The 23,111-nt window shown below is 46.1% G+C and overlaps 2 pseudogenes; both read left to right on the forward strand.

The window, feature by feature from the left end:
* The first annotated feature begins 4,136 nt into the window (after positions 1-4,136).
* LOC136481012 (putative WEB family protein At1g65010, chloroplastic) lies at positions 4,137-5,222 on the forward strand (annotated as a pseudogene).
* Positions 5,223-20,981: 15,759 nt separating this feature from the next.
* Positions 20,982-22,492, forward strand: LOC136481013 (uncharacterized; annotated as a pseudogene).
* The last annotated feature ends 619 nt before the right edge of the window (positions 22,493-23,111 follow it).

Raw genomic sequence — 23,111 nt, forward strand, 5'->3', positions numbered from 1 at the left:
TTTTAAAAAAAAGTTGAGTCATTTGTTTGCCTTTTCATTTAGCCCGTTGAATAGTAAGGATCTTATTAAAGACTTGAAGTCAAATGGTGTATTTTGTCTATTCTAGCACTCTTTTCTTAGTGCTACACCAAATAGTAACCAATATTATTAATGGGCTTCTTCATTATGGCAAATACTTTTTATCACTTCCTTATCCTCACACCCGCTCAATTTTACTCTAGCTTCACCACTGTCTAGTCCTACCCATAAACATGGAGCAATATAGATTACTTAGGATTCATGACGCCCCTTGCATTTTTTGAGTTTAACATTTTATTATTAGGTTCTGAGTTTAGTTGAAGTTGTGTTTTTGCAAAACATGACTGTACTTCTACATATGGGCTGGTTAAAACATTCAAACTTCCTTAAATTGGAGAGAGCTTTCATGTACGAACTTAAATTGGAGAGAACTTTCATGTATGAATTCAATTGCGGTCTAAATTTGACATAGATAATCTTCAAGACATGTTCTAGATTTAAGTGAATTATAATGCAAGTTGATTGCATCTACAAATTTACTAGTACACATAATAAACTCTGATACACAGGACGTGTATATCCAAATTCAACATTGTCGTTCATGGATGGCGCCGTACGAAAGGTTTAGAGCGCATCTTTCGTACGGCGCATCGCATCACGACCTCATCGTCGTGTAGATGCAAGCTGCAGTATGACTCTTCCGACATATTTGTATGCTAAATGTAATCTTATTAATCAATCAACAAAACAGCTACATTGAATAATCGAACCTTTGTCTTGTTTCCCTCCAATTTCTCAAATCCAAAAATATAACAGGATTCCCATTAATTTGCTAAAACATCCCTATCAGTCTCACCGCGTACTGCTGGTAATATATGGATTTCAATATAGTCAAGGCCGAGTTCCATGTCCTTTGCATGAACCGGAAGTTTGAGGCATGCATTAGAAATGTTGTCGCATGCTCTTTCACATCACGGATGGCCGACTGACAACATGATACTTTTCTCTAAACTATCCCAAGAAATAATTCACAACATCCATGCCCATTGTTCATGCATATCACCATGTATGCACCAACAATTCCTTGTGATTTGTCGTTCACTGGATTCCCATCATTAGTACTTTCCACCGTGGGACGTTCCGCCGCACGCCAAGGTTGGCGGCCACACGCCTCAAGCAGCCGCACAGGTCCACTCGCTCACAATGCTCCGGCCATGCACTTGTCGTCATGGGCGGACCTATAGTTGTGCCCGGGTATTTCTGGGCATACCCAACATTTTTGGAAAAATTTAGTAGTTCTTAGAGGTATATACATGTACAATATAGTTAAGGTCTTAAAATTGTGACTCTTCACTATTTTTTGCCAGTAATTCGCATCTAACTGAAAAGCAGCCCACGGGCCACACCTAACCAGACGGCCCAATGGCCCATCTGGCCTTCCCACTCTCTAATCTCTAATTCTCCACTCCCCAAACCCATCAGGAGGCTGCCGTGGGGGTAGGGCAGCCAGCAGCTTGTAACGTTCGAGTTCGACGGACGCGGAATCGCGCCGCGCCGCCGCCAGGCCGCCCGCCCGCGCGGCCGCTCGCGGCGCCGGCGCCCCCCGTCCCCCCTGCCGCCCCGCTCCCCCCTTCAGCTGCGGAGCCAAAGCTGCCGCTCGGCACGACCCGAGCCGCAGGAGCCGGCGAGCCCGACTGCTCCAGTACCTTGATTTGATTTTTTCGTTCAGAGGTAATCAAAATTCAAATCCCTTTGGCCTTTGCTATGTTCAGAGGTAATCAAAATTCAAATGTCTTGGCTCTTGTGAACTTTTTATGTTGTTCATCCAAATATTTTCTTGCCATGGGCATACCCTGCTCTAAAATCCTGGGTCCGCCACTGCTTGTCGTCGAACACTCGACTGGAGAGGAGAGCCTTTGGCGGCGCCATGAACTCCTGCCATGTCTCCGTGAGCATCTTCATTCACAGTATACGCGAGGTTGCACGCGCCGCTGAAGGCCGTGCGCGGACGGACGGTGGGAGCTCTGCGTCGTTCGCGGCCAAGCTCACCGTCGTCCTATCGCCGACGCCGTGGCGCGACGAGCTCGATTGGGTGGCGTTTGGCGGCACGTACGACTTCACGTACATGGTGAAGATACTCACAGGCGGACGGCCACTGCCGGAGACATGGCACGAGTTCATGGTGCAGGCAAAGGCTGATCGGCTGAGCCACAACCAGGCAAATCCTAGTAATTAGAGGCAATAGGTGTCAGAAACCTGATCGGCTGTTGGACCAGCCAATGGTCAAGAGATGAGGGCTGAACCGTACGTCTGGGGCCTACAGAAACAAGCAACGATACAAAGGGCAGCACCAACGGAGGTCATCATCGTGGAAACGACCAGACGGCCATCCCGGCGGCGGTGAGCTTAGGCTCGAGGCAAGCTCTTGCTCGATTCTATCCCCTTTACCCTTTCTTCTCTTCCTCTAGTCCACCAAAGTACCCGAATACTCCTTGAACCTTCCAAAAACTAGTTTGCTTTGTTTGTATTTCTGTGGAGTGAATCAGTAATCTGGTATATAGTTTTTCTTTCATGAGTGCCATCAGGTATTTATTGTAGGATTTAACGATGTTTTTTTAATGGTAGGCGACAATGTCTCTGCAGCGAGGCGTCTATGGTGACTTCATCAATTTTGACATTTGCCGATCCAACTCATTTCTTTGAAGGTGCTCATATGGAGAGATGATATATGCATGTGTCTATACGATGAGTGTGCACTTGTGTATATGAGTGTATGTGTTTGTACTATAGATCTCGAAAAAAAATGTAAATAAAGGGATCGGTGGTTAAAAGCAACCTTCGGAGCTCGAGGTGCTGTCCAATGCAGGGGAGGCGAGCAATGGAACCACGTAGGATGGATAGCCCAGCTTGTCAGCCAGAGACAGAGTACAATAGATGAAAAAGTGAAAGAATAGGAGGAAATAAAGGAAATGGTCGACCCTTGGCTCCAACCGCTAGGTGGCTTCCAGACGGTGGCGAGGTGCAGACCGTAGAATAGTGCTCTCTTAGTCTCTATTTTAGATTATAAGTCTTTTCACTTTTATCTGAAGTCATTTTTAATTACTTTAATCAAATTAATTGTCAAATATGTTGACATTTGCAACTTGTCTTGAAAATGTTGATATTTTTTAAACAAAATAAATATGTTACCGATGCAAGTTTGAAGCTTAATCTCTACTATAATGGACTAATCAAAATTATACTAGGTCTCCCTAAAAAAACGTCCCCTGCTAAGAGCCTCCAACCATTGTGCACCCAGCAAAATGCACATAGGAATTCATCTCCATTAAAATCTGAAGGGCTAATAAAACACCCAAACCAAATATGTGGCCATTGTTTAATGTTCGATGCCAGGCTTTCAACGCAGCCGCATCCCACGCGCCCTCCGCATCATCACACGAGGCTTCAAATGCGCTCCAATCTCCGACATCCTTGCCCAGCGCCCGCAGCCACGGTTCGATCGCTAAGGTCGTTTTCTTCTTCACGTCTATTATTCGCTGGAGCAGCCGGCGTGGAGGGCCGCTCCTGCTTCTTCCTCAGGCAGCAGCCGGGAAGCAGGCCGGCCGCGTGGGGGCACCAGCCGCGGGCGGAGGCCATCGCCGGCCGTGTGCTCAGGGCCGCTAGCATGGCTGGCAGTGAGGAGAGGCCGGGATGGCCATGAGCGGAGGCCATGCGTGGCCACGGTGCAAGGCCGCGCTGGGAGATGGATCCATCACTGCCATGTCCTATAGAGGTAGCCACAAGAAGGATATGGGTCGTTGTCGAAGGAAGCCCATGCCCTCCTCCATCCCCAGCGCTTCCTAGCAGTCCTGCCCCTTGAAACCCTAGACCAAATCATCTAATTTCTTTGGAGAGAATTCCTTATTTGACACCGAACAAATGATCCGTTCCTTTCTTGGCCCTCAAAAAATTTCCGTTCCCTATTTGACACCGAGTTCATCTTTCATTCCTCATATGACATTCCGTTGGATTCTCCATCCGTGAACCGTTAACTGCCATGTGAAAAGACGATTTTGCCCCTGTGGGCCCCACCACCCTTCTCCCTCCTCTTCTCCCCTTCTCCCTCCTGTCCGCCCACGATGGAGCGTGTGATGCGGCTCCTGGAGCGGGAGGCGGCGTCGACCAAGCAGCGGGAGATGATGAAGATGCTGGAGTCGCTGGTCCAGTAGACCAAGGAGCTAGAGCAGGCCAAGATCGATCTCGAGGAGGCCAGGCTCGAGGTCGCCGCGCTACGGCATCAACAACAGCAGGGCGAGGCCGCCGCCACCGGGCCGGCCACGCAGGCGCAGACACAGACACAGCAGCAGTGGAGCATCATGGACCTCATGTTCGGCGGCATGGACGAGGAGATCAACAGTCTTCGTGCCAGGCTCCGCGCGTCGGCGTAGGACGAGGAGCGGAGCCGGAAGGCGGCGGACGAGCTCACCGCGGCGCTGTCCGCGGTCAGCAGGGAGGCTAAGCAAGTCAAGGCGTGGCTCTACGACGTGCAGGATGAGCTGGAGGCGGCCCACGCTGAGCGCGACCAGCTCTGGGGCCTCCTCCAGGGCGCCGAGGTGGAGCTGTGGTCGGCGACCGAGCGCGTCGACGCGCTCACCGCCGACTAGAAGGACGCCGCGGACGGGTGGCGCGCTAGGGAGAAGGCGCTGCTGGAGCGCGCGCGTGGCGTGGAGGAGGAGGCCGCCGCCGTGCGAGCGGAGAGCGCCGCCGAGATCGACGCGGCGCGATGGGCGCTCGCCGACGACAACGCCGCGCTGCGCCGTGTGCTGGAGCAGGCGGTCGAGGAGGCTAACGCGGCCACCGATGCGCTCGAGGCCGCGATCGGCGACAACGCCGGACTGCAGGAGGCCGTCGCGGAGAAAGAGCACGCCCTGGAGGCTCTGCGGCGGGAGAATGAGGGACTCAGGGCCAGCGAGACCGTGGCCAGGGAGCGCGCCGAGGAGCTCTAGGGCCAGCTCGCGGCGGCAAGGAAAGAGCGGGAGATCCCGCTGGTGGAGAAGTGGAAGAGGGAAGACGCGCAGGGCAAGCTGGGCGCCGGAATGTTCCTGGACTCTGGGAGGAAGAGGAGAGGGAGGGAGGAAGAGGAAGGAAGGGGCGTGCTGCTTATACGGGCGCGAACAGGAGGGAGAAAGGGAGGAGAGCAGGGAGAAGGGTGGTGGGGCCCATAGGGGCAAAATTGTCTTTTCACGTGGCAGTTAACGGTTCACGGATGGAGAATCCAACGGAATGTCATATAAGGAATGAAAGATGAACTCGATGTCAAATAGGGAACAAAAATTTTTTGAGGGCCAAGAAAGGAACGGGTCATTTGTTCGGTGTCAAATAAGGAATTCTCTCATTTCTTTGGCCGCCTCCAATCCATACATCCATATTGGTATGTTCTTTCTCTTTTCTTGTTGATTTTATTTTATTTTGGATCCAGATATAGGCGTGCTGTTTTGGTCAATTACGCAAAATTGGATGGTGCTTTTGAAGTGAGAGGATCAAAAGAGAACAATCTAAGATGGGCGAGGACGTAGGAGATTGGAGCGCATTTGAAGCCTCGCGTGATGATGTGGAGGGCGCGCGGGATGCGGTTGTGTTAGAAGCCTGGCATCGAATATCAAACAGTGGCCATCGGATTTGGTTTAGATGTTTTATTAGCCCTTTATTTTAATGGAGACGAATTCCTGTGTGCATTTTGCTAGATGCACAATGATTGGAGGCTCTCAGCAGGGAATGTTTTCCTGGGGGACCTAATATAATTTTGATTGGTTCATTATTATAATACCCCAAGAATCACACAACAACAAAGCCTTTTAGTCCCAAGCAAGTTGGGGTAGGCTAGAATTGAAACCCTACATGAGCCCCTAGTCACGGTTCAGGCATGCCAATAGCTGTTTTCCAAGCACTCCTATCTAAACAAGGATCTTTAGGTATATCCTAACCCTTTAAATCTCAATTTATTGCCTCCCCCATGTCAGCTTCGGTCTTTCTCTACCTCTCCTCACATTGGTATGTCGACTTAGAACCCCACAATACACTGGTGCCTCTGAAGGTCTCTTTAGGACATGGCCAAACCACCTCAACCGATGTTGGACAAGCTTTTCTTCAATTGGTGCTACCCCTATACGGTCACATATATCATCATTCCGAACTCCATCCATCCTTGTATGACCACAAATCTAACGCAACATACACATTTCCACGACACTCAGCTGTTGGACATGTCGTCTTTTTGTAGGCCAACATTCTGCTCCATACAACATAGTGGGTCTAATCGCCGTTCTATTAAACTTGCCTTTAAGCTTTTGTGGTACCCTCTTGTCACATAGAATGCCAGATACTTGGCCCCACTTCATCCACCGTGCTTTAATCCTATGGCAAACGTCTGCATCAATATCTCCATCCTTCTGCAGCATCGAACCTAGATAACGGAAGGTATCTTTCTTAGGCACCACTTGACCTTCCAAACTCACCTCTACCTCCTCATGTGTAGCATTGCCAAAGTCGCATCTCATGTATTCTGTTTTAGTTCGACTTACTCTAAAACCTTTGGACTCAAGGGTCTGCCACCACAACTCTAGTTTCCTATTTACTACTGCCTGGCTTTCATCAATTAGCACTACATCGTCTGCAAATAGCATACACCAAGGGATATCCCCTTGAATGTCCCTAGTCACTTCATCTATTACCAAGGCAAAGAGATACGGGCTTAAGGCTGACCCTTGATGAAGTCCTATTTTAATCGGGACGTACTCAGTGTTACCATCATTTGTTCGGACATTAGTCACGTTATTGTTGTACATGTCCTTGATGAGGGTAACATACTTTGTTGGGACTTTATGTTTGTCCAACGCCCACCACATAACATTCATTGGTATCTTGTCATAAGCCTTCTCCAAGTCAATGAAAACCATGTGTAGGTCCTTCTTCTCCTCCCTAAACCGCTACATAAGTTGTCTTATTAAGAAAATTGCTTCTATGGTTGACCTTCCGGGCATGAAACCGAATTGGTTCATAGATACCCGTGTCGTTCCTCGCAATCGATGCTCAATAACTCTCTCCCATAGCTTCATCGTGTGGCTCATCAATTTAATTCTCCTATAATTAGTGCAACTTTGGATGTCTCCCTTGTTCTTGTAGATTGGTACCAATATGCTTCTTCTCCACTCCTCAGGCATCTTATTCGATCGATAGATATTGTTGAACATCTTCGTTAGCCATACTATGGCTAAATCCCCGAGACACCTCCACACCTTGATCAGAATACCATCAGGGCCCATCGCTTTACCCACTTTCATCCTCTTCAGAGCTTCTCTAACATCCTGCACTTGGATCCTACCACAAAGCGCCTATTGGTGTCATCAAACGAGTCGTCCAACCGAACAGTGGAGTTTTCATTCTCTCCATTGAACAACTTATCAAAATACTCTTGCCATCTATATCTGATCTTATCCTTCTTCACCAAGAGCTGCTCTCTCTCATCCTTAATGCACTTAACTTGGTTGAAGTTCCTTGTCTTCCTATCACGAGCCCTAGCCATCCTATTGATGTCCTTCTCTCCTTTCTTCGTATTCAGATGTTGGTAAAGACCCTTGTAAGACCGCCCCTTCGCCTCTCCCACCACTCATTTTGCAGTCTTGTTTGCCACCTTGTACTTCTCTATGTTGTCTACACACCGGTCCTAGTACAAGCGCTTGTAACATTCCTTCTTTTCCTTGATAGCCTTTTGCACATCTTCATTCCACCACCAAACGTCTTTGAAGTCGCATCCACTTCCTTTGGTCACTCCAAGTACCTCGGCCGCAACCTTACGAATGCATGTTGCCATCTTCTCCCACATATTGTTTGCATCGCCTTCGTCCTTCCAAGGGCCCTCTTCAATAACTCTTTCCTTGAAGACCTTTGATGCCTCCCCTTCTAGTTTCTACCACTTTGTTCTTGCAATCTTGGCTTGTTTAACCCTATGAGCTCGTACCAGAAAGCAGAAGTCAGGCACCACTAGCATGTGCTAGGAAACCACGTACTCACCAGGTAACACCTAACAATCCACACAAGCACATCTATCCTCACAAGCACGTGTAAGAACAAAGTCAGTCTGACTAGAGGAATGTCCGCTCCTAAAGGTTACCAAATGAGGCTCTCTTCCTAAAGAAAGTGTTAGCTATCATCATAATATTATTTTTATTGTGGGTCAAGTGTTTATTAGTAAAGGTTGACTAGAATTAAGGAGAGACAAAAAATTTGACTTTTTGATCCATTGCTCGAATAGATGAATCGAGACCACCAATACATAGAGCTCTTCAAATACTTGTCGTTTGACTGTTCATTCGCTTTAATCGGACTGTGAATAATGAAGTTATGTTCATTCTTAGTTTTAAGAAGAAAAAAATTTAGAAAACATCACGTACATGATGGGGGGGGAGTCAATCCTCTCGTGCGTTTCCTCTCTTCCTGCCCGACGTTCTCTACTGCACAGAAAAAAAAAGAGAAGAGGGAGAAGGGAGAGGAAGGGAGGTTCTAGGGTTTGTTGTCGTCGTCGTCCGCCTCCGTCGTAGGCCACGGTGCCGTTCTTCCTTGGATTGTTGGTTAGACATCATCTCCTCTCATCGTTTTGCCCTCAAATTTCTTATTCCCTCGCTGTTCATGAGGGATATACCATGTTCGCCGTAGATCGGAATGTTGAGATGGTCATAGCGGCGTAGATCACTGTGAGGTGGAGAAGAGAAAGTAGGGAAGGAGTGGATCGCTGAGAACTTGTCGTCGTGTTCATTGTGGTTGACCTAGGTGAGATGCCAAATCCTAATCCCCTTCTTTGGAGCATGTTTCATGGATCGAATCATTTAATTGGAAGGGTTTAGTCAGAGTAATTCCCGAAATTGATCTCATTCACGTTCTGAATTTCTGTCAGACTAAGCAGTTTCAGATCATCACCGTTTTAGGGTATCTTAATAGCCTTAATAAATTTTACCGCTATGGACAAGGTTGTAGAGGACTTCAATACATTTCGTTTGACACCAGGATCACCCTCATAGCCTCATTATATTGAAAGATATGTTCATTTAAAGTATAGTGTTTTTAGGGACGAGATTTTTGGACAGTTCTGGATCTTATAACTTTTTGGTCCTTGTAATGGACGGATCTGAACTTGTGATCTAAACAAAAGTTGTAGGGAATTTCATAATATTTCCATATTCTTAGAGAACACTATTTTTGGATGAGTATGTATTCAGTTATGAATTTTAAAACCTTGCCGTCTTGTTTTGATTGTCAGAAAAGTTTAGTTATGTTAAGAGGATGTTTAGGCTATCTCTTTTGCCAAATCTTATTATATCTAAGTTGTAGATAATGGAGTTTTCTATCATCTAGTAAATTTTAAGAGTTTTTGAATATACGGTTAAAAGGCTATGAAAAAGAGAAGGGAGAGAGCTGCTGTCATGAACAGCAGCACAACTTATACGCTTGAACGGCGGGTTTGGGGGAATTCTAGTGTGTTATTTGTTGTTTGTACTTGTTGGTATGATGATGTTGGTACTGAGATTCGCTTGTGATCAGGTGGTTTGCCTTCACAGCATTCCTAACTCTTTCACTTGATTGTCGGTAAAGGCAAGTAAACGTGGCGTTGTGGTCCACATGCTTTATCTTTGTTGTTTGAATTGCCTCCACTAAATTTTCAGTATCTCACACTAGCCATATAATCTGAAATTTGAAGTTATTTGCTTTACATTGAAATATATTATTTCATATCTTGTGGTATTACCTTTGAATTATGAAGTATATGATATATGAAGTGCATATGTTGCAACATTTGTATTTGCACTTTTTCCGTTGATATGCATATGAAGAAACCGTAGCCAAATTGGTACGGTAAATACGGGTACAACAACGTACGTTGATGAGCAATGTGGTTGCAACAACGCATATTGATGAGCAATGTGGTTGCAGCCCTCACTCCCTCTTCTTGGGATGTGTGGGTTGAAGTGAAGTCATGCATTGCATTGCACTTGGAAGTTATATTTGTATTACTATGAAGCAGTTGATGTCTCTATTATTATGCTATTTAAACCTGATGCTTAATTGAACTGTGATTTGAATTACTTGGTTGAAGCAGTTTGCTTGCTGAGGTTTTCCATAAACCTCACATGCTTGTTCCCTCATCTCAGGTACATGAGCTTCAAGGATGCTTGGCGGGATGGGAGTAGCTGCATGAGCGCACACTTGTTGGCCTAAAGTTCAAACAAACACATTCGTTACAATATATTAGTTGGTTGTTGGAGATTTTTTTTGTACATTGTATTAAACACCTTAGTTTTGCTAGTTGTCTTTGAAGATACCTTTGTTTATGTCATTGTAGAAGACTTATTTAATGTTCAACTTAGATGACGTTTGTTGCTTCCGTGTTATCTGATGATGTGTTCTTGTTAGATTGTAGTGTGGTAATACTCCAGAAGGAAATTTATATTGTTGTTTTCTTCTGGGGTGTTATAATTATAGTAGAGATAAAATTACTTAATTAGCTAGCTAATAGCACTAACTATTATCTATATCTAGTTAACGGCGGTGAGCCTAGCCACGAACGTCGCTGAGCTCACTCCGTCCGTCCGCGTGCGCCGCGGAGCACGGCCTTCAGCGGCGCATAAGACTTCGCGTATATAGGACGTGATTGGTTGCCCGAATGAGACCGAGCCAGGCTCATGGGATGCAGCGTTTGGGTGTTTGGATGCCTGAGCAGCAGCTTGGGCCTGGTTGCACGCGTGCAAAAGCCGCCGCTCGGTATACTTGGCCATCGGGCCTGCCCGGCTCGGCACGGCCTGGGCATGGGCAAGGCACGGCCCGGAGGATGTCGGGCCGGCACGGCATGCCGTGCCTCCTGTGCCTTGCCGCTGCGGGCCTCGTGCCTTGCCATCAGCCCAAGCACGGGCCTGTGGGCCGTTTTTCGTGCCAGGCCAGCCCAAGGCCCACTACACCGACAGAGAGAGAGAGAGAGGGGGGGGGGGGGGGAGGCCAGGGCGCCAAGCTGTCGTTGTTGCTTCGAAAGGCCATGGACGACGCGACCTCTCCATCCGCGGAGGATGAGCAATGAGGAGGCCGGATCCATGGAGAACGAGGCCGGATCCGCGGAGGATGAGCGATGAGGAGGCCGGATCCGCGGAGGATGAGCGATGAGGAGGCCGGATCCACGGAGAACGAGGCCGGATCCACGCAGAGGAGGCATGTGGAGGAGCAGCAGCGCGTGGCAGTGAGGAGGAGGTGGCCACCGTCGGCGGAGGCGGGTTGGAGTGGAGGTGGGATTCGGCGAGCCGCGGGGAAGCAGGAGCTCGAGGCGTCGGCGGCCGGCGTGGCGGAGCTCGAGCACGCCGCGCTCACACCCAAGGCGCGGCCTCGTGGAGGGACGGGAGGAGAGGAGCCCGAGGCAGGTCACGGATGGCCACCGTGGCATTCTACAGCTTGTGCACGGGGAGGAGGTGGGCGGCTGTAGGGCGGAGAAGCAGGTGAACGGCGGGGAAGGAGAAGGCCGCGTCCACTCCGCGCGTGTGCAGAGTCGCCGGTCGCGTTGCAGAAGGGAGTTAGGGTTCGGCCGGGGGTGGGACGTGGGAGTGTGCTGCGGCTGCGCGGGCCGGGGGGCGGGGCCATATGAGGAGGGGAGAGGCGGGGATGCTGGGCCGGCCGCACTGGGCCGCGGGGAGGGGAGGAGGAGTGAGGAGGGGGAGGGGGGTGGCCGGGCCGCTGTCGGGCCGGCTGACTCAGGCCGTGCCGTGCCGTGCCAGCCCACGGGCCTGAGCAGCGGCCCAGGCACGGCCTGCTACCTCGGGCCAGGCCAGCCTGGGCCCGCATGTCACCGGGCCGTGCCGTACTCGTGTCGGGCTAAAAAAACGTGGTTCGTGCCGTGCCGTCGTGCCTCGGGCTGCATGGACAACTATACCGCTCGGCCTGGCTGAGGAGGAACGCAGTTGAAGTCCGTTTCCTTTGGGGCAGGCTCGCGCGGGCGCAGCTCACACGTACGGGCGTGCGTTTCCTTCAGTCGTCGAGCCAAAAAGCTGTTTCACCCATGCATCCAAACAGCTGCGCGCTCTGGCCTATCTCTGTTCGCCTGACCATCCAAACAAACCGGCTTGCATGTTACGAGCCTGGTGCTCGAGAGACAGGCTGGGTAGGTACACACCTGGCTGAGTTCCAACGTGAACCAATCACGCTCATAGTGAATGAAGATGCTCACGGAGACATGGCACGAGTTCGTGGCGCCAGCAAAGGCTCTTCTCTCCAGTCGAGTGTTTGACGACAGTACATGGCCGGAGCATTGTCAGCGAGTGGACCGGTGCGGCAGCCTGAGGCGTGTGGCCGCCAGCAGCCTGGGATACCCAGTGAGCAACAAATCACAAGGAATCGTTGGTGCATACATACAGGGTGATATGCATGAACAATGGGCATGGATGTTGTGAATTATTACTTGGGATAGTTTAGAGAAAAGTATCATGTTGTCAGTCAGCCCATCCGTGATATATGTGAAAGATGCATGTCGACAACATTTCTATTGGATGCCTCAAACTACCGGTTCATGCAAAGGACATGGAACTCGACCTTGGCTATTTACATATCGGGCATCTCATATTGAAATCCATATAGCAGTATGTGGTGAGACCGATAGGGATGTTTTACCAAATTAATGAGAATGCTGTTATATTATCGAATTTGAGAAATTGGAGGGAAACAAGACAAAGGTTCGATTATGCAATGTGGTTGTTTTTGTTGATTGACTAATAAGATTGCATTTAGCATACAAATATGTCGGAAGAGTCATACTGCAGATTGCATCTACATGACGATTAGGTCGAGAGGTACATGTCCTATCCCTTTCGGACGGCGCCATCCATGAATGGCTCATCGATAGCCTGCAATGTTGAATTTGGAGATACATCTCCTGTGTATCAGAGTTTATTATGTGTACTAGTAAATTTGTAGATGCAATGAACCAACATTATAATTCACTCAAATCCGAGACATGTTTGGAAGATTATCTGTGTCAAATTTTAGTAATACCGCAGTTGAGTTCATACATGAATGTTCTCGATCTACAATTTAAGTTCGTACATGAAAGTCCTCTCCTATAATTTAAGAAAGTTTTAATATTTTAATTGCCCCATATGTACAAGTACAGTCAAGTTTGGCGAAAACATAGCTTCAACTAAACTCAAAACCTAATAATAAAAATGTTAAACTCAGAAAATGCAAGGGACATCAAGAATGTAAAGTAATCTATATTACTCCATGTTTATATGCATGGGTTGCACCAGACAATGGCGAAGCTAGAGTAAAATGGAGGGGGTGTGACTAAAGATGTGATAAAAAAATATTTACCAAAATGAAGAAACCCATTGATAATATTGGTTACTATCTGGTGTAGTACTAAGAAATGAGTGTTAGAATAGGCAAAATACAACATTTGATTTCAAGTCTTTAATAAGATCGTTGCTCATCAACGGGCTAAATAAAAATGCAAACAAATGACTCAACTTTTAAATTTTAAAAAAAAAGGATAATGATTCAGGGAAAATGCAATCAAATATACAATACACGACCTTTAATCTTCTTCATCATCTAATCTCCGTACTTCCATTTTCATCAACTGTTGAACCATGCCTTGCAAAGGCAAACGCTGCTACCGCGACTAGGACAAAGGGCTTAAGCGCACACTAAACAAAATATGACACCACACTTGATAATTGGAAATGCTTCTTATGAACATAATAAATTGTATATATTTAACATGTGGAGTGGTTCGATATGATATTGCTTACGAATAACCTTTCCATTGTCATGTTCCTTCCTTTTGGGAGCTTGATGTTGTCATGTTAAACCTAGAGAGGGACGTCACCTTTTGTGTATTAGTGTTGAACTGATGCAATCTTTGCAAGGAGTATCAGATCAGAGCCAACGTACACATCGATTCCAGGCTGCTGTATTCTGGACGAACCAAAGCCAACGAAGCAGCCGGCTGATCTTGTATTTTCAGGCGGCCCGACTTGCATGGACCAACCGATGCAGGCATCCCAAGGCGACCCGGCAGTATGACACTGGTGAGCTTACAAGTCAACCACCGTGAAGAAACTTGGCAAGAGAAAGCGGATGTCGGGGAGATATGATGGGGACGACGACGACGGGGACCAATGCAAGAGTAGTCCGAGACAGAGCAACGTGACGAAATGGCAGTTGTCGTTAGTGTAACGCGAAACCTGAAGACACCTGCATGCTTTGCAGGTTCAGATAAAAATAACCTGTGCTAGCTGCCTCTAGCTATATATCTTCGCGTCTCCTGCGAACGAGAATATACGATACACCTTCAGCCAACTCAACCATTGTACCTTTGCGAAAATAGGGGCCGGGCGAAGGATCCCACGGTCTCATGCACCGGCTCACTGCTCACCCCAAAGGAGACATTTATCAATCTTCTAATAACTGAAAATAGAATAACTCCGCTGCAAATGAAAATTAGAGTTTTTTCTTTCCTTTTGTTCGTCAGAAGGCGAGGAAAGAACAGGAATGACAGACCAATGCAAGCTTGTCGTGTGCCGGCCGAAGACGGCCCCAGCGGGCAAACAAAGAGACGCCAAATGTGAAATATCCAAATACTATTTTTCTTTTTGGATCACAGCACAAAAAGATTGATTTAGCACATCTTGAGATTGCAAAATCAATACATGCACAATTTCGATATGGACTTCGCCATAGGAACACCACTGTCTAACACTGAAAAAATAATGTCATCAAATATTTAAATAAATCTAGAAAAATACGAGCACGGCATAAAGTCAAGGACTTGAACATACATGGGTCGGCAGATTCCAAACAAGAAACCCATCATCCGAACTAAGTACTTGTTTGGATCCACTAGCTAGTACTAATAGTTAGAACAACAACAATAACATAGCATTTCAGTCTCAAGTAAGTTGGGGTAGGCTAAAATCGAAACTGACTAAGAGCCCCAAATCACGGTTCAGGCACTTCAATAGCTGCTTTCTAAGTACTCCTATTCAAACATAGATCTCTAGATATATCCCAAGCTTTCAAATCTCTTTTTATTGCCTCCCTGTGTCAATTTCAGTCTTCCTCTACACCTCCTCATATTATTAGCTTGACTTAGGACTCTACAATGCACTGGTGCATCTGGAGGTCTCCTTTAGACATGGCCAAATCACCTCAACCGATGTTAGACAAGCTTTTCTTCAATTGGTGCTACCTCTAGGCGATCACGTATATCATCGTTCCGGACTCGGTCCATTCTTGTACTAGTACTAATTTTAGCTGTTAACTATTAGTAGCTAGTACATCCAAACAAACCAACAATAGACCAACTAACTATTATCTAATAAGAGGTTGCTAACTATTACTTCCACTAGCAGGTGGGGGCTGCTAATAGATACCAACTACTTATTAGGAACATAAAGGTAGGTTCACCCAAACAGCCCACTGCTAATAACTCCCGTCCTATCGGCAACGCCGCGGCGCGACGAGCTCAATTGGGTGGTGTTTGGTGGCACGTACGACTTCGCATACATGGTGACGGGACTCACAGGCGGACGGCCACTGCCGGAGACATGGCACGAGTTCATATGGCGCTGGCAAAAGGCTGATCGGCTGAGCCACGACCAGGTAATTTCTAGTAATCAGAGGAAATAGGTGTCAGAAACCTGATCGGCTGTTGGACCAGACAATGGTCAAGAGAAGAGAGCTGGACCCTCTGGGGCCTACGTACAGAAGCAAGCAACGATACAAAGGGTAGCACCAACGGAGCTCAGCATCGTCAAAGGACCAGACGGCCATCCCGGCGGCGGTGAGCTTAGGCTCGAGGCGCGCTCTGCTCGATTCTATCACCCTTCACCCCCTTCTTCTTCCTCTTGTCTACCGAAGTACCCAGATACTTCTTGAACCTTCCAAAAACTAGTTGGCTTTGTTTGTATTTCTGTTGAGTGAATCAGTAATCAGGTTGCTGACAATAGGTTTCGGTTCTGCCTGCTGCGTCCTCCGACAACCACTAGAACAGGGCCCTTGTTTGCTCTCGTGTAGAAGTGTCAATCTTGCCGGTACTCAGTCAGAAGCTTCGATGGATGTGTAGCAGCTAGCAGCAGTACGTGTAAATTTCTTAAACTCCTCCAAGATCAAGAAGTAGAGAAGTGATTATGTGACCCAAAGTGATTTTGTATGATTCCCCAAGATAAACTCTATACAAAGTGATTATGTGCTTAGAGTGAACCAGAAGAAACTACTTTCAGCACTCTGGCTTCCAACTTTTATTATTTTTATTAAGAATATTTGGCATGTTTCTCGGTAATAATAGTGTTATTTCTCCTCGTTTTATTCTTTCTTATGTTATTTTACTTTCTATATATTTCTTCCTAACACTACACCAAACTGGATTTGCCTTGGCGGCCAAGATTTAACTTGGCGGCTAAAATTGAGCCGCCTAGGAATATAACGTTTCCTTGGCAGTGGCAGAAAACCGCCAAGAGAATGTAATTCTTTGGCTGTTATTATAAACCGTCAAGGAAAACGTGGGTTTCCTTGGCTGTTTATGTAAGCCGCCAAGCAAAGGATGGATTAACTTGGCTGTTTTGACGAACCACCAAGAAAAAGATGGGTTTTCTTGGCTGTTTCCACGAACCACCAAGAAAATGATGGGTTTCCTTGGCTGTTTCTAGGAACCGCCAAGAAAAGCATGCATTTACTTGCCTGTTGTCATCAGCTACCAAGTAAACAAGGTATTTCCTTGGCCATTCTTTAATGAGCCGCCAAATTAATAATTCATTTTCTTGGCGGTTTCTATTGAGCCACCAAGTAAATTTAATATTTTCATATATGTATTTTAAGCCAACAAGCTAATTGCCCATTGTATTGGTGGGATATTTCTTATGATACATGCATTTGTATGTTAGTATGACAAGTTTGTCTTAAACTCTTTGGTGACGATCTTGCTTAATAGCTACGAGGTCATTGCCTCATAAGTATATACACCCTGACTCAATGTAACATATACATCCACTACCCTCTGTTGTTGCTCGATGACCTCAAATTGTGTGCATGTCCTCCACTTCTCCACCCTCCGATTCCATGCCCATCGGCACACATCTTTGCGCATACGGTCATCCACTTTTGTGCAGTTGGCACCTCACCATATGTGCAGTTGCCTAGTACTAGGAAGCTGTTTGTGCCCTCATCGAGGGGCACACGACACTCATGAAGGGAACAATGGTGAGATTTGTGACACGACTGACGTAATCGCTAATGATAGTCTATTGCATCCGGACATCGAAAGATGACTACACGATGGAGCAACCACATATAAAGGATGCACAATATCACCTGTTTGGACCACTAATGGGCTGAATTTGAATCATACAATTAAGTGGATGACCGTCACGTTTCTCTACCGCACCCAGGGACGTCTGGGGGGTGCGGGGGGGGGGGGGGAGCCCCCCCGCGGTATGGATCGTCACCTATTAGGGTTTTCATCTTTTTATATACCTCCTGTAAACCACCGTTTTGGGATAAGTCAAAAAGTTGTAAATCCCCGGCGTTTGATCTGCTGTTCTTCGTCGTTTATATTGCCTATCGTTTGTAACATGTTTCTCATGTGCTGCATCCCTACCAATACAGACTGTTTAAACTATACATAAACAAACTGTGTATGACAACATGTATGAATGGAATTTGTTCTAGTTTAACTCTAAACACTTTGGTGGCACGTACAAGCAGGTTGAGATCCTGATCGTCTAAGCTTCTTGTTCTACTCTCTTCCTTGTCAACGCCGAAACGCTGCCACGAGCAAATTTTCCATCGCCCAAAACTGCAACGCGCCCACGAGCAAGCATACCGCGTCGCACTCCCGCCCAGGGCGCCAAAAATTCAGTCCCACGCGCGTACCCGTCTGGATAAGGTCCAACCCACACTCTCGGCGCCCTCCCCATCCCACACTCCCGCCGCCCTCCCCCTCGCACACTCTTGCCGCCGCCCCTTCCCATCCTTCCCAGCGCCGCCGCCCCCTCCCCTCCCTGCCGCCGTCGCCCCCTCCCCTCCCTCCTGGCACCGCCGCCCACACTTCTCCTTCCCTAGCTCCTGCCTGGATAAGAAGAAACCCTAGCGGCGCCCTCCCCCTGCCACACTCCCGCCGCCCACACTCCCGGCGCCGCCGCCCCCTCCCTTCCCTACCGGCGCCAACTCGACCAGACTCCTCCAAATCCGTTTGGTACGTACACTTCTTTTTCTTGAATCAGTTTGTTCATCTTGCTCCCTGCGAAGTGAGAAAAAATGAAGTCCACATGAGATAGATTCTTGATTGATTTCTGTTGATAGAGGCTGGATTAGTTTTTTATTCCAAAAATAGGTTTGAATCCTCGGGTAGCTGGGTAAGCAAAAGGGTGAACTAGAGATGTTTAAATCTGATTTCCTCGCTCACAATTTTTTCAAGGTTCCCGCGTGTGAGGAGCCAATCATCTGTTCGCTCTGTCGTGCATCAACACTAACTGGATTGAGGAGAGGAACAAGTGACACCACACTGTACACTAGGGACCTTGCTGATCAGATTCGAGGACAATTGAAGAAGGTACTGCTTCCCTCTCCCACGAACTGCAAACCTTTCCGATTGAATAGCAGTAAGTATCAGTTGACTAATGCAGTTTGATTGAATAGCAGTAGTGTTTTAGACATTGGCTAGAATGCACTTGTTTGTTAAGCTGCATACTCAATCCTTAATTTGGCAGAAAAGAATCTTACTGCTATTTCAAATTTTTTAGTTGGTATGTGACAAATTATTTCTATTTGCCTATTTGTTCTATGACTATTATTTGTGTCAGATTGTTGTGACATTGAAACATATTTTATTTTTAAAACAGAACAAGAATAATGGTAGACCGTGAATGGATGTATAGTGGTTGGTCTCGTGGGCAGCCTCCTTCTCATGAGTGGATTGAAAACACAAATAAGTTTCTAGACCACACATTCTCTATGTTGAGTCTAGTTGAAAATGACACCATTAAGTGCCCGTGTGCCTTTTGTCGAAACTAAGCTAGGCATAAAAGGTTTGATGTAGAGATGCACTTGTGTAAATATGGGTTTAGGGATGACTACAAAATATGGACATCACATGGAGAGAGTCATGTTGAAGTTGGAAGTGATGAGAGGTCTGAGGAAGCTGATCGCATGGATGATATGTTAGTTGACCTAGGTGTTAACCATGGACCTACAAGTGATGATGAGCTCACACCCTCAGCCCGGGCCTTTTATAGGATGGTTGCTAGTGCTGATCAACTGGTCCATGAAAACACAACACACTCATCTCTTTCTACCGTGGCACGTTTGCTAGCTTTGAAATCACAGTACAATATGTCAATTGCACACTTTGAAGCAAACTTAGAGCTAATCAACGAACTGCTGCCTCTAGAATCTAAGGTTCCCAAGGACTTTTACCAGTCAAAGAAATTATTTGAGGGTCTAGGTATGTCATTTGTAAAAATTGATGTCTACTATAACAACTGCATGCTTTACTACAAGGACAATAAAAATAAAGACAAGTGTGATGTTTGTGGTACCTCACGCTATGAGGAAGTCCAAAGTAGAGTCCCACGTAAAGTCTTGCGATACCTTCCCATCACAGATAGACTACAAAGATTGTATGCACATGAAAGGGCAACAAAGCTGATGCGGTCTCACAAGCAGTCCAGATCTGGTAAGATCTTGCACCCATGTGATGGGGAAGCCTGGAAACAGTTTGACAAAGAGTTCCCAGATTTTGGTTGGGACCCTAGGAATGTGTGCCTTGCTATGGCAACAGATGGTTTTACACCCTTCAGTATAAATGTAGCTCCCTATTCATGCTGGCTAGTTTTTGTTACTCCATTAATCTTCCTCCTAGTACAATCATGAAATCAGAGTACATATTCCTTGCCCTTGTAGTGTCTGGTCCTGAACATCCCGGAAAGAAACTAAGCATATTGATGCAACCTTTAGTTGATGAACTGTTGAGCTTGTGGGGTGGTGTTAAAACTCAGGATGCTTCAATCAAGAAGAACTTTAACATGCGTGTAGCCTATCTATGGTCGATCCATGATTTTCCTGCTTATGGTAACTTTTCTGGATGGAGCACTCATGGTAGGCTTGCATGCCCAGTTTGCTTGTGTGATAGTAAAGCATTCCGACTACATAATGGTCACAAAGCATGCTGGTTTGATTGCCATAGGCGCTTCTTACCTACAGACCATGAATTCAGATCTCAAGCTAATGCATTTAGAAAGAACACAGTGGTGCATGATGAGCCTCCAAGACATTTGTCAGGGGAGGAAGTCCTAGCCCAAATTAACATATCGGTGGCTGATACAGATAACTTTGGTATATTGCACAATTGGACACATCTTAGTTGCTTTTGGCAACTTCCATACTTTCATAAATTGTTGCTATGGCACAACATTGATGTGATGCATAATGAGAAAAACATGGGTGAAGCTATATGGAATACATGCTTTGATGTACCTGAGAAGACTAAAGATAATGCTAAGGCTCGGAGAGATCTAGCTCAAATTTGCAACCGTCCCTCACTACATTTGAAGTTAAAGCAAAATGGAAAATGGGATAAGCCCAGGTCCCCATTTTGCATTAATAAGAATGACAAGCCAATAATCCTTAAGTGGTTTCAAGAACTCAAGTTTCCTGATGGCTATGCAGCTAACATTAGAAGAGGTGTGAACTTGACTTCAAGGAAGATCTTTGGGCTAAAAAGCCATGATTATCATGTTTTCATGGAACGCTTACTTCCTGTTGCATTCCGTGGTTTCCTTCCAGAAAATATATGGATGTGTTTGGCGGAGCTAAGTTTTTTCTATAGGTAGTTGTGCGCCAAAGAGCTGAACCATGACACCATATGCTCACTGGAACAGCAAGTTGTTGTTCTTTTTTGCAAAATGGAGAAGATATTTCCTCCAGGTTTCTTCAATCCTATGCAACATCTGATTGTTCATCTTCCTTATGAGGCTAGACTAGGAGGTCCTGTCCAAGCCCGTTGGAACTATCCATTTGAGAGGAAAATCCAACAACTTAGGAAAAAGGTACGGAATAGAGCTCGTGATGAGGGTTGCATCGTTGAGGCTGAATTAGTTGAGGAAGCCACAAATCACCTATCTCTTTATTTTAAGCCCAATGTCCGATCAGTTAGAAACAAAATTCCTCGATATGATGATGGTACTTGTACCTTTGAAAGTTCATGCAACCTTCAAATCTTTCAATACCCTGGCCGGTGCATTAGCCCTCGGGGTGTTCGTGCGCTCTCAACAGAAGAGTATGAGGCTGCTTTCCTATATGTTTTGACAAACATGCCGGAGATGGACGAACACTTCAAGTAATATACACTTTTTTCCTCCAAACTATAATCTATTTTCTGTAAATATTATTAGTGGCTGTATTCTAACTTACTTTGCTCTTCCAAGTAAATTTGAGAAGGAACAATGGAAGAGCAGAAATAGACCTACACCTGAACAGCTCAGGGATTTGAGGTTAAATGGGTGGAAGAGTAGCTGAGGGAAGCGTGGGCCTAATTTCTTTGATTGGTTCAAAGAAGAAGTAATCCAACTAAAACCTTTCATATTAAGTACTGTAACATTTTGCTTCTAACTAAAACTAACATATCAAACTATCACTAATTTGCAATGCATGCAGACAGCTGGCATTGATACTACATTATGTCATCTATCTTATGGTTTTCGTAGAAGAGTAACAAGCTATGGGTGCTATGATGTGAATGGGTGCAGATTCCGTTCAAAGGAACATGAGAGAACTAAATCAGGATTAGCTACAATTAATAGTGGTGTTTGTGTTTCCTATGTCGACGATGACAATAATGAGATGGAGTATTATGGTGTTATTAAGGACATCATAAAAATAAAATGGGAAGGGAGTTTGCAACTAGAGATGGTTTTGCTTGATTGTGATTGGTTTGATCTAACACCAAATGGAACTAGGCGTACTGAAAAGTTGGGTCTGGAGGAAATTAAGCATGCTGCTAGGCTTTCTGCTTTTGAACCATTTGTTATGCCAAGTCAAGTTAAACAAGTGTATTATTTACCTTATGCCTGTAAGAGTAGAGCAGATCTACAGGAGTGGTGGGTTACATATCAGGTTACTCCACGTGGCTATGTTTCCCCAGATGAGGGCTTGTACAAGAAGTGTCATTTTTTCAAGAGGAGGGATTGGAAGGCACATTTGTCATTGATTTGGATATTGAGCTAGATAATACAACTCCTATGTTTCAGATGAGATAACTGATCCTAAGGATTTGGAATTTTTGTCAAAATTGAATATTGAAGGTGATGGTGAAGAAGCACTGGATGATACATACAAAGAAGATGAAGATGATCAAGATGAAGATCATGACGAGCTGCTGCATGAACATCCAGCTTATGATCCAAATGATTATTGAACATTTTTAGTTTACTTTCTTGTTATAACTGTCATTGTATGCCTTTAACAACTTGTGTACATTTTGGAACTAAACATGATTTGTGCTGATGCATCCTTTGCATGTGTTGCTGCATAATCCATGTTATGTGCAGAAAGTGTCCTTTACATGTGTTGTTGAATATTCCTGAAAATATATCCTTTTGTGCATGAGATATACAATGTACTTACCGCTTTGCTGATGATAATGCAGGAGATGCACTTCCTTCGGCACAAAAAGCTTACGAGCAAGCAGGGTGCAGCAAGGGGTGGGAGCAATCAAACAGGTTTTAGTGATGGTGGCATTCAGTCCAACAGAAGCAAGGGAAATCAAGGTGTCCAGTCCAACAAAAGGAAGGGAGTTCATGCAGGGAGCTCTGAGAGGAGCATTGCTGCTGGTGGTAAGTTCAAAAGAGTTAACACCAGAAGGGCTGGAGCTCATACTGAGAGCTCAGGAAGGAGTAGTGCTGATGGTGTTAACTCCATAATGGTTGTTGAAGGTGGTGTTAACTCCACAATGGTTGGAGCTGATTGTGAACACTCTGAGAGGAACAATGCTAATGGTGCTAGCCATGGTGTCAACACTCAACTGAATGGTGCTA

Source organism: Miscanthus floridulus, chromosome 9, assembly GCF_019320115.1.
Source record: "Miscanthus floridulus cultivar M001 chromosome 9, ASM1932011v1, whole genome shotgun sequence".
Classification (NCBI taxonomy): domain Eukaryota; kingdom Viridiplantae; phylum Streptophyta; class Magnoliopsida; order Poales; family Poaceae; genus Miscanthus; species Miscanthus floridulus.